This window comes from Pipra filicauda, unplaced genomic scaffold (assembly GCF_003945595.2).
Source record: "Pipra filicauda isolate LSUMZ 115617 unplaced genomic scaffold, ASM394559v2 scaffold14_size4853619_pilon, whole genome shotgun sequence".
NCBI lineage: Eukaryota > Metazoa > Chordata > Aves > Passeriformes > Pipridae > Pipra > Pipra filicauda.
Genome location: NW_024103985.1, coordinates 3,320,207 through 3,335,385, shown reverse-complemented (window position 1 = coordinate 3,335,385; position 15,179 = coordinate 3,320,207).

Genomic DNA, 15,179 nt, shown 5'->3' with positions numbered 1-15,179 from the left:
TCCCATTAAGTTCGTGCAGGCAGGAATGCAATAAAGAATTTGCCAGCTGTGTTACATTAAGGGTATTTCTCTTGCCATTAAAGTTTCATGTAGAAGTTCCACAGACAGGTCTTGGTCCTATTTATAGGCATCTTTCTTGCTTTCAACAATATTATTAAACTCTTTTGTTATAGAAAGCCAGTCAGAAAATGAGCTGGTCTGGTAAATAAAACAACACTTGCTTTTGCCAGTGTTCTTATCTCCACAGAGCAATATCCCCAAGAATATTTTGCCCATATGTTTTTGTCACCGTGTTATTGCATATGCCTATTTAAGCAGTTTTAATACATTCCCAGAGCACTTGCTTTTCCTGTCAGTTTGAGGTGGGGATTATGGAAGTCATGAGCAGGCAGCACTGTGGAATTCCCGACCCCAAAATCCAGTGGGAACAGGCAAGGGAGAGGGGAAATTTATATCCCATATATTTGTAGGCAGGCCAGAGACTGAAGTTATTTCTGCGCTTCACCAGCTTTGCTGGACAAGATATATTATTGCTTCAACCACACCCCAAATCTTTGTCCACTTCCAAGAGTCAACCTACAGTATCTACTACAATTAAACACGCTACCAAAAAGAAATTACTTCAAATATTTGTTAATTATTTTGTTAAATGTGGTTTTCTGCTCCGTGTTGTTAACAAGGCAAATTAAAGCAGGACTCTGTGATTCCCACAGAACATCTGCTCAACAAAAATGAAACACTGAACAAAAGAGCCCCCCCTCTGTGGCTTGTTTTCATCCAGCTGTGCCTGTTTCGGGATGGTCTGGGGAGGCTGTCCCTGCTCCTGGTGCGAGCACTGACGTGGTGTGTCTGTAGCTAGAGTAAAAAAATCTCCATGTAGAAAATCCCAGTAATTCTGAGTACTTGTGACCCTAATTTCTGTACTCTTCTGAAAGTTTTTCCACAAATATGCATGAAAATATATCTTTAGTCGAGTCCACAGCCCTTAAAAGACAGACTTTTATCATCTCGTCCAACTTTTTACAAGGGGAAAGTATTTTGGATACTTTTGATGTAAGAAACCATTAGGAATTTTTGATATTTTGCTGTGTTTATAATATGCATTTAGTAACTCTCTCCAAGATGTTTGAAAATCAAATTCTTCCTCTGCTTATTAAGCTCTTTCCTTATCTGACAAAGTGTGGATAGTTTGCTCTCTTAGCAGCTTCAGGAAGCCCGATGGAGTATGTTCATTCCAGAGTTACTGGAATGGAACCAGATGGAATAAAGTTCACAAAATACCATGAAGTACCTTTCAAGATAACCCCACAGCTGGCAAATAAGAGCTGTCTGGGGCTGTGAGAGGCTTTAGTCAGGCCCTTGCTCTGAGTACTGGCTGATGGGTTGTTGGGTTGGACCTGGGAAATGGTGATGCTGCTCTGCAAAACTTCAGTGAATTAATGTTCTGTGTAGAAATGGCATTTTCTTAACGGAAGAAGGTGTGTGAGGAGCTTGAACTTGGCCCCAGAGGGGTCCAAAGGAATTAAATGTGTGGCTCACCCAGAAGTATTTCTGGATTTACGGCTTTTCACAGCCCCTCTGCTTGAGGGGGTGAAGCAAGAACCGAAGAGTGTTCTGCAAGAGCTCCCTTACTGCAGTGAGTGCACTTCCAGATGTGGGTAGAGACAAGTACAACCATTAGAGTTATAAAAAGAACCCATGACAGTGTCTAATCTAAATCAGATTGTGAAAGATCAATCAGTGATTGTCCCTGTCATCAGTGATAACATTGTCTCACTCGAAGTTGCTTTGATGCCAGGGATAAGCCTGACATAAGAACCACAGATCTGAATTCAAATGGGGGAATCAAGAAGTTATTTCTTGCTTGATTTTTTTCCCCTCAGCCTGAGCCATGGATACCTTTATTAGAAACTTGCTCCTGGCTTCCTTGATGGTAACTCAAAGCTCCCACTGACTTGGTGTGCTCTGTGCCTCTTGCTAGAAATTGGCCTTTAGAAGGTTCACCAACCAGGTATTTTTATCTGGGAAGATTAAAACAACAAAATAATCCCATCAGAGATCCCTGGGTTGCCTGCTTACATGGGCCCAGCCTCCTTGTTGGAAGGGAGCCCCTTTCCAGGCCATGTGCTGCTCTCTTGCCCTGAGGATGCACTGCAGTACCAAGCACCCAGGGACACCCATCACAAGCAGCCCCCCACAGCCCCTCTCACCCAGCCAGGCTCTCCCCTTGTCTCCCTGGTCACAAACTGCACCAGGCTGCCCTCAGCACTCTCCTGTCCTCGGGGGGTCCTAAAAGAGAAAAAGTGAATATATCACCACAAGCACAAAAAACCCCACCGAGTGCCTGTGCTGTTGTTTATACATTTAGATACTGTGATTAAATTACATACATAATGCATAGTGTTTGTAATACATTATTAATAATAATAATGCTGTCTTGTGTTATTTGGCTGGAAGAGACATGCTCCGAGTGATGGTTCATTGGTCTATTCACACACAATTTTCATACATCTCTAAAGATTACCATTTTAACAGCCTTCTGTATGGATACTGCCAGGCAGTTACATTTAACAGTGCATAAATCTAATTCCCTCCGCACTCAATTTTCTCAGGCAGCAGAATCAATTTGAATCTGTCAGGATTTTATTCTAAAGTCTATTAATGCCTCCTGCCTTTTTCTGTATTTCCTCCTCTCTCTCTGTCTCTCACTTAACAATCTCACTCTTTCATGAATTCATTGAGCTGCAGAAAAAGATGCCCCACTGATACAAACACTCCTTTATCTCTTTACAACAGAAACCTAATTAGGTGTGAAGGAGACACAAGGAAGGTCACAATTAGCCCTCCGGCAGTAAAGGTTAGCAGTTGTGAAATCCCATAATAATGCTGTTGAACTTTGTTATTATCAATGATGACGGCCTTTGACAAGGTCAAGTTCATTATTCTTAACAGCTATCGCTGAGCTGCTGAACATCCCTCACCGTGCCCAGCTCGGCTGCTCTGCAGCCCATCCCTTCCCCTGCACCCTCCTGCCACGGCACCTGCTCACACCTCAGCTCCAGCGCTTTGACCCGCCGAGCACGTCTCAAGGCACCCTTTAACACTTTTTGTATCGAGCTGTGCTGAAGGATCACTCGCTGAGCCTTTTAATTATTGGTTAAGGAAAAAAAAAAATCCGCCTGTGGGGTTGTTTTCTCTGCGCGAATGAGTGGAATGATTCTGCCTAATTAAGAACTTAAATGGAAGTGGTAATAGGAAAGGAATAGGAAATGTGTCCTGGTAACACAGCGTTTTGGAGTGGAGTAGAAGCTGTTACGTGCCTCGCCGTTAAGAGCCAGTGGATCTGTGACATCTTCAGGAGGCTTCTGGGGAACAAACATTTTGCCGATGTTTGGGTACCTGCTGTATCTGAAACCACCCTTCAATCCACAGAAAGAAATGGCTTGTAAACCAACCCCATGAAATGACTCCTCAGGGGTTTGCTTTTATGCCTGTTGAAGGCTTCCCAGGAACCTGAATCCACCAGAGATGGTAATCTCTGCTCTTTTTTAGTTGGGCTCTTCAAGAAGCAGGATCACATCCCTGACTGCTCAACCTGTCACTTAGCTCTCAAGTTTCTTTTACACTGAAAATGTGGTTCCACGGTCATTAATATCAGATCTGTGCCCTGCCAGGTCACCTTACCCCAGTCAGGTGTGGGCATGTGATCTCATTATCTTTTGAAGAAGTGGAGCACGTGATGGGTATTTAATGCCAGCTTCCCTCTTCCATGCCTCAGGTTTCAGTTGGGATGATCCCTCGTGTGGTGGCAACTACCCAGGTACAAAGTGGAGGAACAGAGCAAGAAGTCATTTGGGCCATGTGACAACTTTGCTTTGGGTCTGTTATGTCAGATTTACAGCCTGAGGTGTTAGAAAAATCCCAGAGTTTTAGTTTGCTGTTGTTTCTGTGTGTTCACTTGATTCTGAGATATATACTGAGGTAAAAATGCTTCCTCTTGGTGCACTGAGGAAAACAAATAAACCATGTATTAAGGGTGAAGGGCTGGAAATAGCAAATATTTGAGGTACATGTTAAAAAAGAAGTTCCAGGTGAACACAGATGTTTAGTTCTCCCAGTTTTACTGCCTCTCAAGGCAGATTCTTGTCTTCTCAAGTCACAGAGCGTTGTATCATGCTGCCTCCTGGTAGGTCTCCAGATAGTGCTCCATTTGGACTTTTACTGGCACAAAGCCATATCTCAGTCGGTATTTAAAAAAATAAAATAATTTTTAAAAATAATAATTTTCAAAATACTCTATCTGACCAGCCTGCAGGAAAAACTATCAGTAAACTAGGATGTTCCTGGGATTATTTATGCCTTCTAGGGAGGACTGGGTGCTGGCACAGACAGTTGCACAGTTTCAGAGGCTTGTGTGAGCAGCAAGCTCAAGCACCGGAGTGTAACAGCATCTGTGCCCCGCAAACCCCAGGGTTCAGGCAGTGCTTGACAGGAGAAAAACATGTGCTGGGAATAGCCCTTAATTCATGGCTCAAGGCTGAAGTTCAGACAGCATTTTCAGAGAGTGCAGGCACAGATCACTGGACTCCTTAAGGATGTTCTTCAGTTATCCTGCTTCGTTGGCTCCCTGCTCCCCAGTGCACAGCGCTCAGGAGCCCGTTTGGAGCTGGCACAGCTCCTCTGACACTGCAAAGCTGGGCTGATTTACACCAGCTCAGGGTCTGGCTGAAGGAAAATAAATACCTGGATGTGCAGACCGTGGGAAAAGGGGAGAACAGAGGCCAAAGCTGCTGAACAACTAAAACAAATGCCAGCACCTGTCCTGTTACTAAATTTTAAAGAAAAGGAATTAACAACCTGCTAGGAAAACCTAATTTACAATTTGATACACCCATCTGAAATGGTGGCAGTCGTTTTTCTTGGATGTAAAATTTGGTAATGTGGCCCTTGATGCTTTTAATTTCCAGTTCTGAGAACAGCAGAATCTTGCACCCCAAGCACATTAAGTGGTGAGAATCCTCCTGTCCACGCAGCTGCTCAGACATCCCTGTCAGATGTACCTTACACACGGCTGCACTTCCTGCTCCCCTCCCTCTGACAGAGCATAAAATATGGAAAAACTTGCGGAAAGGACATGTTACAGCAGAAAATTGTGACTCTTATTTGTTAAGTGGTTCAGCCCTAGGAGGAAGATTAAGCCCTTTAGCTTCCCCGTTGTCCTCAGAGCACTCACTGGGCGTTTATCTTGCTAATGTTTCTGTATTGCTGTTACTATCCAGTTGGTAGGAACTTCTATTTGTATAAGGCAGCAGATTTTTTATTTATGAAGCCAAGGATGCATCCTTGTGTTCAGGAAGAAGTTTATTGGCTGATTGACATTAAATGCCAATTTTATCAAAATATTGATTGGAAAAATTCTTATGCTTCCATTGTATCCTATAGCTGTATCTAATCACAGCTTTATCCAGCCAGTGCAATATGTTGCTTGCCAGACTAGAAAATGATGTATGAGCCATCTGGGCAATGGGCCCAACCCTGGGCAAGATTAGTGCTTCAATTAGCTGCTGATAGCATTCCATTAGAATATTGGTTTCAGAGAGCACTAAACAAGAATGTTGTGCTTTGATTTTCAGATTTAATTACTTCCATCAGGGCTATAAATGAACTCATTAGTCTTAGTGGCTCTCAAACCTGGAGACAATGGACCGTTCTTGCTATTGTTCCTGTGGTTTGGGCAAGCACGACTTTCCAAAGCCACTGGGAGCAGGGATCAGCCTCCTCTCCCTCCCTGACCCTGCCGAGCTGCTCTGCACTAAACCTGAGCTCTGGTTCAGGTTTAAACCTGAGCCTGCTCACAAATGGCAGCGTTGTTTGGGGGGGTCACTGCATACCAAGAAACTTAAAACTGTGGATTAAACTCACACCTTGGCTGCTTTTCTTGTCAAAGTTATTTTTATGTTCTCTGTTTCTTCCTCTTTCCCTCTACCTCACATTTGGTTTTAAGGTTGGCCAGAGCTTCTAAGAATTCTTGAGGCTTCTTTTTTTTTTTAATCCACTGCATCAGGATTTCATTACCCCTTTCCCCCCAGTTTTGCAAAATAATATCCCTTTTTGTTTAATTTTATTGTCTTTGCCTTTTCCTCTTGACCTAAGCGGGCCGTGTGCTCTGTTCCACAAACACTGGGTTCTTCTTTCAATACGATTCTTGCCCTATTCCTTCCAAAACAGAAGGGAAAATAGTGAATGGAGAAGGGGAATGCAGATGCTGACAGTCACTGCCACTGTCTGAAAGCCCCTGAGCTGAGCAGTTTTTCCCTGGTTAAGAAACCTTGTCCCCGGCTGTCCCTGAGGTGAGCATTGCTTTGGGCAAGGCCACAAAGTCCCAAGGTCCTTCCAAACTAAACTGGACGATAATTGTGGGAGGAAAGAGGCAAAATGAACATTCAGCTGTGGTGGGGAAGGGGCAGTGCAGGGTTACTGAATCAGAACCTTGGTGTCTCTTGAAACTAAAAACCCCAAACAGTGTTGCCCTTAGTCCAGCAGGGTATCATGTGGTTTGTTAAAATCCTCAATTTTCCAGAGCTTTCTTTAATCTGAGATGAATTTCACTTGGTAAAAGTCCTTTGGGTTTTTTTCTGGTTTCCTTCTTCTGTGGAGGAAGGATACCATGTGTAAATAAAGGATATGATGCTCTGCACCACTGACTTTTATTAAATTAAAGCTGTAATCAGTACAGTATGTCTAAACCATAATATTAATGCAGTAAACCAGTAAATGCTCTCGTGTTTAAAGCCCAACACCTGTTTTGTATTAGCATCTGGATAGTTATTTCATTTTTCATTTTAATAGAATATTCTTTGATGAAATCCATAACTCAGCTGTAATTTTTAGCTCCCAAGCCTGCATAAATCCCAGACCATGATTGAAAAAGCCTACTCTCACATCTTAAATAAGTTTCTTCTAAATTTTGCCAGGCTGTTGTGATAATTATAGGAGTTTAGGAAAGTGAATAAAAATGCTGAATCCTTTGACATCACTCAGAATTTTGCCCTTGATTTCCAGCACATCCTCTGCAGTTCAGAACAGCAGTGTAAGTTCATCCTTTCGAGGCTTCTGCTGATCACACACTTCTTCCCCCTTCCCTCTCTCCTCTTTTGCTCTGCCCTGCAGTTTGCTGGGAATCTGCAGCAGGAATGCCAATGTCCATAGGGCTTGGAGGGCAAGTGAAGGAGAAGGGGTCAGCAGCTGGAAAAGGGAGCTGTGGTGGTGTGTGGGGCACAGGGGTGAGGTGGTGGGGAGGAGCAGAGGGCAGGTTGGGCAGTGCAGCAAGCCCCTCTCTGCTCTCAGTTGGGCCTGGCTGGGGACATGAGCCAGCCCAGGGAGAGGGAAAGAAAACATCCCTGCCCAGTCTGCTCGAGGGCAAAGCCCACAGTGGAGTCACTCAGAGTTTGGATGTGTACTTGGGTGATTATTTTTTTTTTTCTAAGTGCTTCCCATGCCATTCTCAGTACTTCTGGAGCCATTCTCAAGTGTTTAAAAATAGAACACAGTCTCTCTCTCTTTTCCTCTCTCCCTCCCTTCTTGCATTTCCCATCTTCAGGGGAACGGTCTGATGGATGCATTTGTTTTTCTGGATCTGTTACGCTGAAGAGACATGAGTGAGAGTTTTCCTCCATGGCCATTGTTTTGTCTAATCAACTTTCTCTTCTCTAGGGCCAGCTCCCATAAAAGCTAAACTACTCCTATTTTTAAGACTATTTGGACTAGGGAAAATCAGGCAGATTATACACAGTTGTCAGAGTTTCTGTCAGCAGATGGAAGCAAGATCACTGCTGGCTTCTGGCAAGTATTTGTGACCTGATCCTGGTTTTCTGCTGCTGCTTTCCTGGAGTATCCTGCCCCAGTGGTGCTCCTGCAGTCAGACCTCACAAGGTTCTCATCTCCCACTGTGTGCATGTCCTGGGGTGAGAGTGCAATGAAGAGCAGGGAATGGTCGCACTGGGATGCCAGGAGGGATTTGTCTTCCTCGTGAGCCCAAGCCCAAAAAGTTCTTGCAGCTGGCTGGTGCTCACAGAGGGTTTCATGTCTAGCACATAACAAGCAGAAGGGAGACGTTGTGCTACCAGTGTGTAAGGTGTGATCCCCCCAAGGAGTGGGAGAGGACCATGGGCACGATGCAAATACCCAAGTCCTGTGCTTTGGCTTTGCTGACATTAATAGGACAGGCCTCCTTCCCATCACTCCGCTCAGCCTGGCTGCTAATCCTGGCCTTGAAGGTTGACACAAGTTTAACGGAGTGAATGAATTAGCAGAGCTCCTGCATAACTCATCAGAGACCTCAGATTTAGTGTTACCAGCCACAGGCTTGGGCAGCGTTATCGTAAAAACCCCGTGATAAATTAGACCGAGCCCGGGCTCTGAGGGGTTGTCACGTTTGATATACAGATTGTCCAAACACCGCTTGCTTTCAGTTTGTCACAAATCATGCGAGACTGAGGAATAAACAACAGATGTTGAGAATGAGGGATCTTTCCTCGGCAGTCTGCTGCCTCCAGCCGCTGTGCTGCCGCTCCCGGGCCCGTTCAGCCGGAGGGCCGGGCTGTGCCCCCGCTCCGACCGGGATTGCGGCTCCGGGACCTCTCCAGCCAAATCACTCAAGAGCTCCTGTTTCCTAACGACAGCACAGCAGTGGTTTATTTGAAGGCTGGGCCGACTTTGTGTCAAAGCCAAATATGTCTGGCTTGGCACCACGAGCCAGCAGCGGAGCCAAGCAGCTGGAGCAGACTGTACGTGTGTTTAAAAGGAACAAAACCAGAGAGTCTCTTAAGTTATCTCCTCCAAGAGGTCAGTCAGAGTGCCAGACTGCAGTGCCAGGTTTTGCATCAGGCTTTCTCTGGTCTTTCCCCGTATACCTACAGACCCCACTCCCAGACTTGACTCTCCTCTGATTTCCCACCTCTCCTGGCCTCCTTCTTGTGGTCTGCTGAGTGCAGGAATTGCAGCCCTGTCAAGTGTTAGGATCTTCCCCCTACACCCACCTTTTTTCTTCTTAGGGCCAGGTCCAGTTCTTGTTCTTTGCAATCCACACACCAAAAAGCACTCTAGGGGTTTTCTGCAGGGACTTGTCTCAAAGCTGAGTCTGTCTGAGCACTAAGGGGTGACTTTTCCCATCACACAAAGAAGCAGAAGTTGGTCTGTGGCTTCAAGATTCCAGTCACATTCTGTCAGTCAGGGATCTGCTGCTGGTCCACCCGCTCCTTTAAATGATGGGTTATGGGATAATTTAGGATTATTAAGGCTGTGGCTGCCCCAGCTGACTGCGGGGAGAGAGGCTGTGCTCCCTAAGCTCGAGTTAGTTGGCTGCTGATGGTCTGCTGCATCCAGCATGTGGAGAACCGTCCTCCCCCAAAAACTGGACACACTTCAAGAGCAGAGAGGGCCGTAATGGGGATGCTCACGAGCTCCAGATCTCGCCTGTGCTGCTGCTGGGCTCACCTGCCCTGCCCAGCCATTCGTGGAGCAGCTGCTGAGGTGTTACGTTACACGGGACAGCATCTTGAGGCCACACTCCAACATCCTGAGCAAAGCTGTGCCATTGCCTGAGGGACATTTTAGGCATGTTTTTTCCATTGTAGAGTAGGGATAAGCACAATTACTTTGGGCTGTTTTTAGTCCTTCAGTCACGTGCTAGTTTTCTACTATAGCCTTTTGACACTGGGGCAGAGGAGTCAGGATGTCTTCCCAGTCACATCCAAGAGGTTGAAGCTGTCTTGTGAGACACCTGCCCTATTGAGAAATTCAGGTTTTCTTAGTTAGAAGCATTTAAATTTGAGTGAAACTGAAACGGCTTGCTTTCATTCAGGGTGTAATTCATCACTGATTTAATCTCTTTTTCTTGAACTACAGTATGTTCAGATGCTGAGCAAGATGGACCCTCTTCCCCCCTGAGCCCCAGAAATGCTTCAGGTCTCTTTGTCTGAACCACAGACTGAGAGTGAGGAGGATTCACAAGAAATTAGGAACTCAAGGCACACTTCTTCTTGTCTAATTACCAATTTTACCCATGATATTAAGTCCATATGTGCTCATAGCTCACCACAAATGAGAAATCTGGAAGCTCATTTTCAGAACACTTTCCATTATGCAAGTAGCAGGAGAGGTACTGTAATTTTTAAGTAAATTGATTGTTAAATTGTTTTCTCTCTCATCTTTACTGCTATGACAAAAGAAAAAAACATTTTAGTTTTGGGTCTCGAATTTTTGGGGGGGATTTGTTTCCTTATTTATGCTCCTACCCATTAGCTTCAATTAAGGAAATACAATAGATGAACATGTTTGACCTGCAAACAACTGCATGAATAAAGAGTAAAGCCTGTTTACTGAAGTAAATCTTGGAGAGATTCTGGTGAATTGTCATGTCCAGTGGTCATTCATAATCTTGCTTCAACACGTGTGACTCCTGAAACTGCCCTTGATTTTGTTCAAAATGCCTTGGGAAGTGCTCAGCTGCCTGCTCATTCCTTGCCCTGAATTCTGAAAGGAATTGAGGTGCAGCCCAGTTAGAGGTAATTACCTCTAACCGGTTTCTGTGCTCTCTGAATTGCCTGTGAGATTCACAGCCCTTGAAATGAGAAATCTGAGACCTTTGCACAAAATGTTTGTTCAGGACTCTTTATAAATGAGGGAATGTGATTGAATTGGAGCCCTGGTGAAGGTGGGCTGATTTCAGTGGCAGTGCATTAATTCAGCATCAGATGAAACCCTCACTCCTTGCTGCTGCTGGAGAGTTCATGTCCCCTGCAGCCCAGACAGACATGGAACGAGTGACTCGGCCTCAGCTTCATTAGGGACCAGCCTGGGGCTCTTGGCCATTTCTGCAGAGATGATGTGCAGGCAAGGAGGAGAAGCAGTGGTGACTGAAGACATCATTTCTGCTAAGGCAGCTTGAGTCCTGCCCCTCTCACACTCCCCTTTCCAGGTCAGAGGATGTGCCAGGGCAGGAGACCTGCAGTGGTTGCACAGGGAAGCACCAATAATGCCAGTCCAGCTGTGGGGGGCTGGACACACAGCTCAGGCTGATGGCCCAGGGACACAGCCCAAGTTTTTAAGCAAAAGGAGGTGGCTACTGTGGAAGAAGAGAATTGTTGCCAGCAAAGACTGAGCTGGGGCTTTAGCTGGGCATTACACTGTGTTAACGGGTGGAAGCTCACAGGGAACAGGAAAGCTTTCTCCTTCAGACCTCTTGGTCAGGGCTTCTTGGCACAGCTGGACACCACAGGATGAGCAGCAGGATCAGACCTTTTCTTTGATGAGTTAACTGCCTGGTGTCACCAGGGGCAGCTTCTGTGTGGCTTCAGGTGTTCCTCTTACCAGGAGTGCTTGCCCTGGCTGGTGCAGAGCAGAGCTGCTGGGGCTCCAGTCTGCACAGGGCACGTGTCTGCCCTTGCACCCGAGGCAGGAATGGAGGACAGGTTTGGGGAGCACCTTATGGGGGTTATCCCTGGTGTTTGTAAAGCCTGTGGGATCCTCGGTTTTGCTCTGGCACCCCTGTTCAAACTGGGTGCAGCGTCCAGGTTTTTTAACAAACTCACATCAGGAGAGATCCAGCTCTGGGGCTGGGGGAGTGGCTGGACCTGCATCTCTCATTGTGCTCATTTGAAGCACAGTCTTAAGATTGTTACCTTGGAAGGTAACAATGTCACCAGCCTCAGCTATGGCACTCATGGGGTAAAATACCCTTTCAAGGTTCCTTACTCTGCCAACAGTGGGATTTTAATGATCACGTAGACCAGCATGGGAAAATAGAGGAAGAATGTGTGTACAGTGGGTGTCGGGTCTATTATCTAAATATAAGTAGCATTGTGTGTATTATCTCTGTTTGTTTAGCCAGAGTAAGATGGGCATTAACATTCTGTTTCAGTCTTAATTAGTGGCTGATAAAAGCACAAGGTAATACTTAACAGTCTTGACAGTGTAATTTATCTAAAATTTCCTAATAATATGGTTACAGCAGTCTAGGAAGGGCTGATTTAATGACTTTCACACACTTAAGGTTTGGTACCAACAATATCCAATATGTTGGTTGCTTAGGAGACAAAACTAAACAAAGCTGAACACGTTTATTTCTCTGCTTTTTTACTGCACAGAGGATTATCTTACTGCAATATTTTTCTCTATTAAATGCCTAAGCTTTAGGTGTTTATATGAATGAAAAAAAACCAACCAAACCAACCTAATAATCCTGGTCCCCTATTAAATCAGCAGATGGCTCCTGGAGCCAAATTAGGGACCTGTGATAGAGCAATAAAAGCTCTGCTTTATACAGTGCACATGTTCAGAGCTGGCAGTGTTAAATGAGACCTCCACACAATCTGCTCTGAGAAGGAGCCTTACTGGCACTGACCCCTTTCCTTTGTATAATTCAACTCTGTGTCATCAACTGCAATTGCACAGACGGCTCTGCAAGTTAGCAGACCTTGTATGGACTGACTTGCCCAATATTTGTTTAAGATGAACTGTATAAACTTGTTATTAGTAGCCTGCCAGAGTAAGGGAGATAAACAGTGTTTGCATTAGGCTGTACATAAAGTACAGCACCTGGGCAAGGTGCACCAAGCATGTTCCCAGCAAATGTTCTTGTTTCAGGGTCTTCTGCTGATCCTGATGAAGGCAGAAGTGAAGCTCCCAACAGCTAAAGTTAGGGCAAGACCATGTCGTGCCTAGGTTGGGCAGAGATTCTGAGCTTGTATGGCTGAGTTATTTAATGTTCTGATTTTAAAAAGTCTCTGAATTCACCTGAGCAATGCAGAAAGCAGAACAAGGCTGCAGTGGGACCTGATTGATCTCATCTCAGTTCTGTATTGTACAGTTCTACTGATTTCATCGTGTCTTAGTCCTGCCGTTCAGTGCTGATGTGACACAGGGACACAGCCCTTCTGGAGGGTCCCAGCTCTGCCTCTCTGTGCTGCCATCTGCCCCTGCAGCACCACAACAGTGGTCTCTGCTTGCTCTGGGAAATACTCTGAGGTGGATAAATAATGTCCCTGGAAAGTTGCTTCCCAGCCAGAGGGTTGCCTCCTGCAGGGATCTCCTTCTTGGGAAATAACTGGAGTAGGTAAAATGGATGTTGGATGGGGAGTCACTAATATGGGCACCTGGAGCTTCCAATCAGAGGTCTAAACATTATGGAAGGCTTTCTTCAGCAGTGAAATTAATTTTCACTGAGTTTCCAAACCCAGCCTTAGCTTAAGGGAGGGGAAAAACACTCCCCTTATTAAAACCACATTGTTTGTACAGTTGATCAGAACAAAATGTCTGCTTTTCCCTCCTGCACAAAATGCCTGGGATAGAGAGGAGTGAGGGAAAGGCCTTGGAACAGCAAGGCTGATGGTAGCAAATATATGGGCACTATTTCATTTTTCATTGAGTTTGCCTTTCCTTCCCCTGCTCTCTCTTCCTCCCCGCAGTATCTCTGCATTGATTTTTCACTCTGTCTGTTTATAAATGTTTATAAAGCATTTAGGGAGCCTGGGGAAGAAAAGGTCTCCAAGTACTTAGTGGAGGAAGAACTTAAACACTGGGCTGCTGTATTCTTGCTGACACTGGGCAGTATTTCATGCCCCTCAGAGCCCTGCTCCTTGGATGTGGTGCTTCTTGGGTGGGAATGGCAGCCAGTGCTGCAGAGAGCAGGAGGACTTGCAACAGCACTGCCATTGGCAGCTTGAGCAAAACCAACACAGCAGCAGATGATAAAGGAAACAAGCACACATTATTCCACATTTACTGTTTGCTTTGGGCAATGAACTTTATTTTCACATGAAATACTAAATGACCTTCTTGATTTCCCACCCACTGGGCGAAGTCTTGGTGAAATAGGGATGGAGATGTTATCAGGCCAATAAAACTGGTGCTGTCATGCTACTCATTAGAGAAATGAGACAGATCAGGATCTTCATTTAACTCAGAGAAAGACACAGGAATCCATCTCCCAGGCATCCCAGTGTTTCTGATCCCTGGAGCATTAGCACAGCTGCAGTCCTGCACCTTCACACTGGTATTTCTCTCTGCCTGCAACATTGTTGTGTGTTGCTAATTCCACGTCCGCCTGGGCAACCTCACAGCACCTGTGTCCTTAATGCTGATGGAAAATTGCCCATGCAGAGGTGGAGATCAGCTCTGCCTGCCCCAGGTGCAGGAGGTTCCACCAAGTGCCCCAGGAGCTTGGGGCCATCTCTTGTGCATCAGACACTAATTGCAGTATAAGCTTTTAGCATTGTTGAAAGGTAAAGCATTCACTGCTTGAAAAGGGCTGAGGAATGAGGGAAATCATGAAAAGTTATTTCTTGAATTTTATATCCCTGTTTCCCCCTCATTATCCTTCTTAAACATATCAAATGGGGCATCTTTGAAACCACTGAGGGTTGGCTGATGCTCCATTCCCCACCCCTTCTCACACAGCTGCATCCAATTCCTCCTCCACTGGCCCAGCAGTTAATTAGGGATTCCTGCCTCTCCCTCCTGTTTGGTGCTGCTGCCCTGCATTGCTGCTCTGGTGTGTGCTTACCTGGGCCCTCTGGTTGTGGATTTTAGCGGGGTAGGAATGAGGAAAACAGCCAGACATCCGTGCTGGCGTTGAGGGGAGTGAAAGGCTGTGGGTGAGACTGCGAGGTCAAGTTCTTCCTGCTCCTCTAATCCTGCCTGGAGTGTGGTCCCTGCACAGCCTGACTGGAGCTGGGTAAGTTGTGTTTTGAACCTTGGCCAGGGTGGGATTTCAAAGGGATTGGGGGTGTCTTCACAAGGCAGGAAACTAAAATGAAGCCTACACCAGTTTCCTTCTGTTGCTCTGTGTTGAATGCTTTTTTTTATTATTATTATTCTTGAGGGTTTAACTTTAGCAAGGTGTTGTTTTTCTAACTTCTGCTGATTCCTCTGCTTGAATGTTCTGAAGTTCCAGTCTTTAGAGTGCTGTGTTTTATTGGAGTTTGGAGGCTGAAGATGCCCAAATAATTATACTGCTCCAGCTGGGGGCTGACAGGGGAGGCACAACTGAACCCCAGTGGGTGATTGTGTGTCATGGATCTGCTTTAAGTGTTCTGGGGGGGGAGTTAACAGAGTTGATATGTTTTACAATGCAATTTCCCGAAGGAAGCTCCTTTTCTCTGCAATTGAAATGTTTTGCA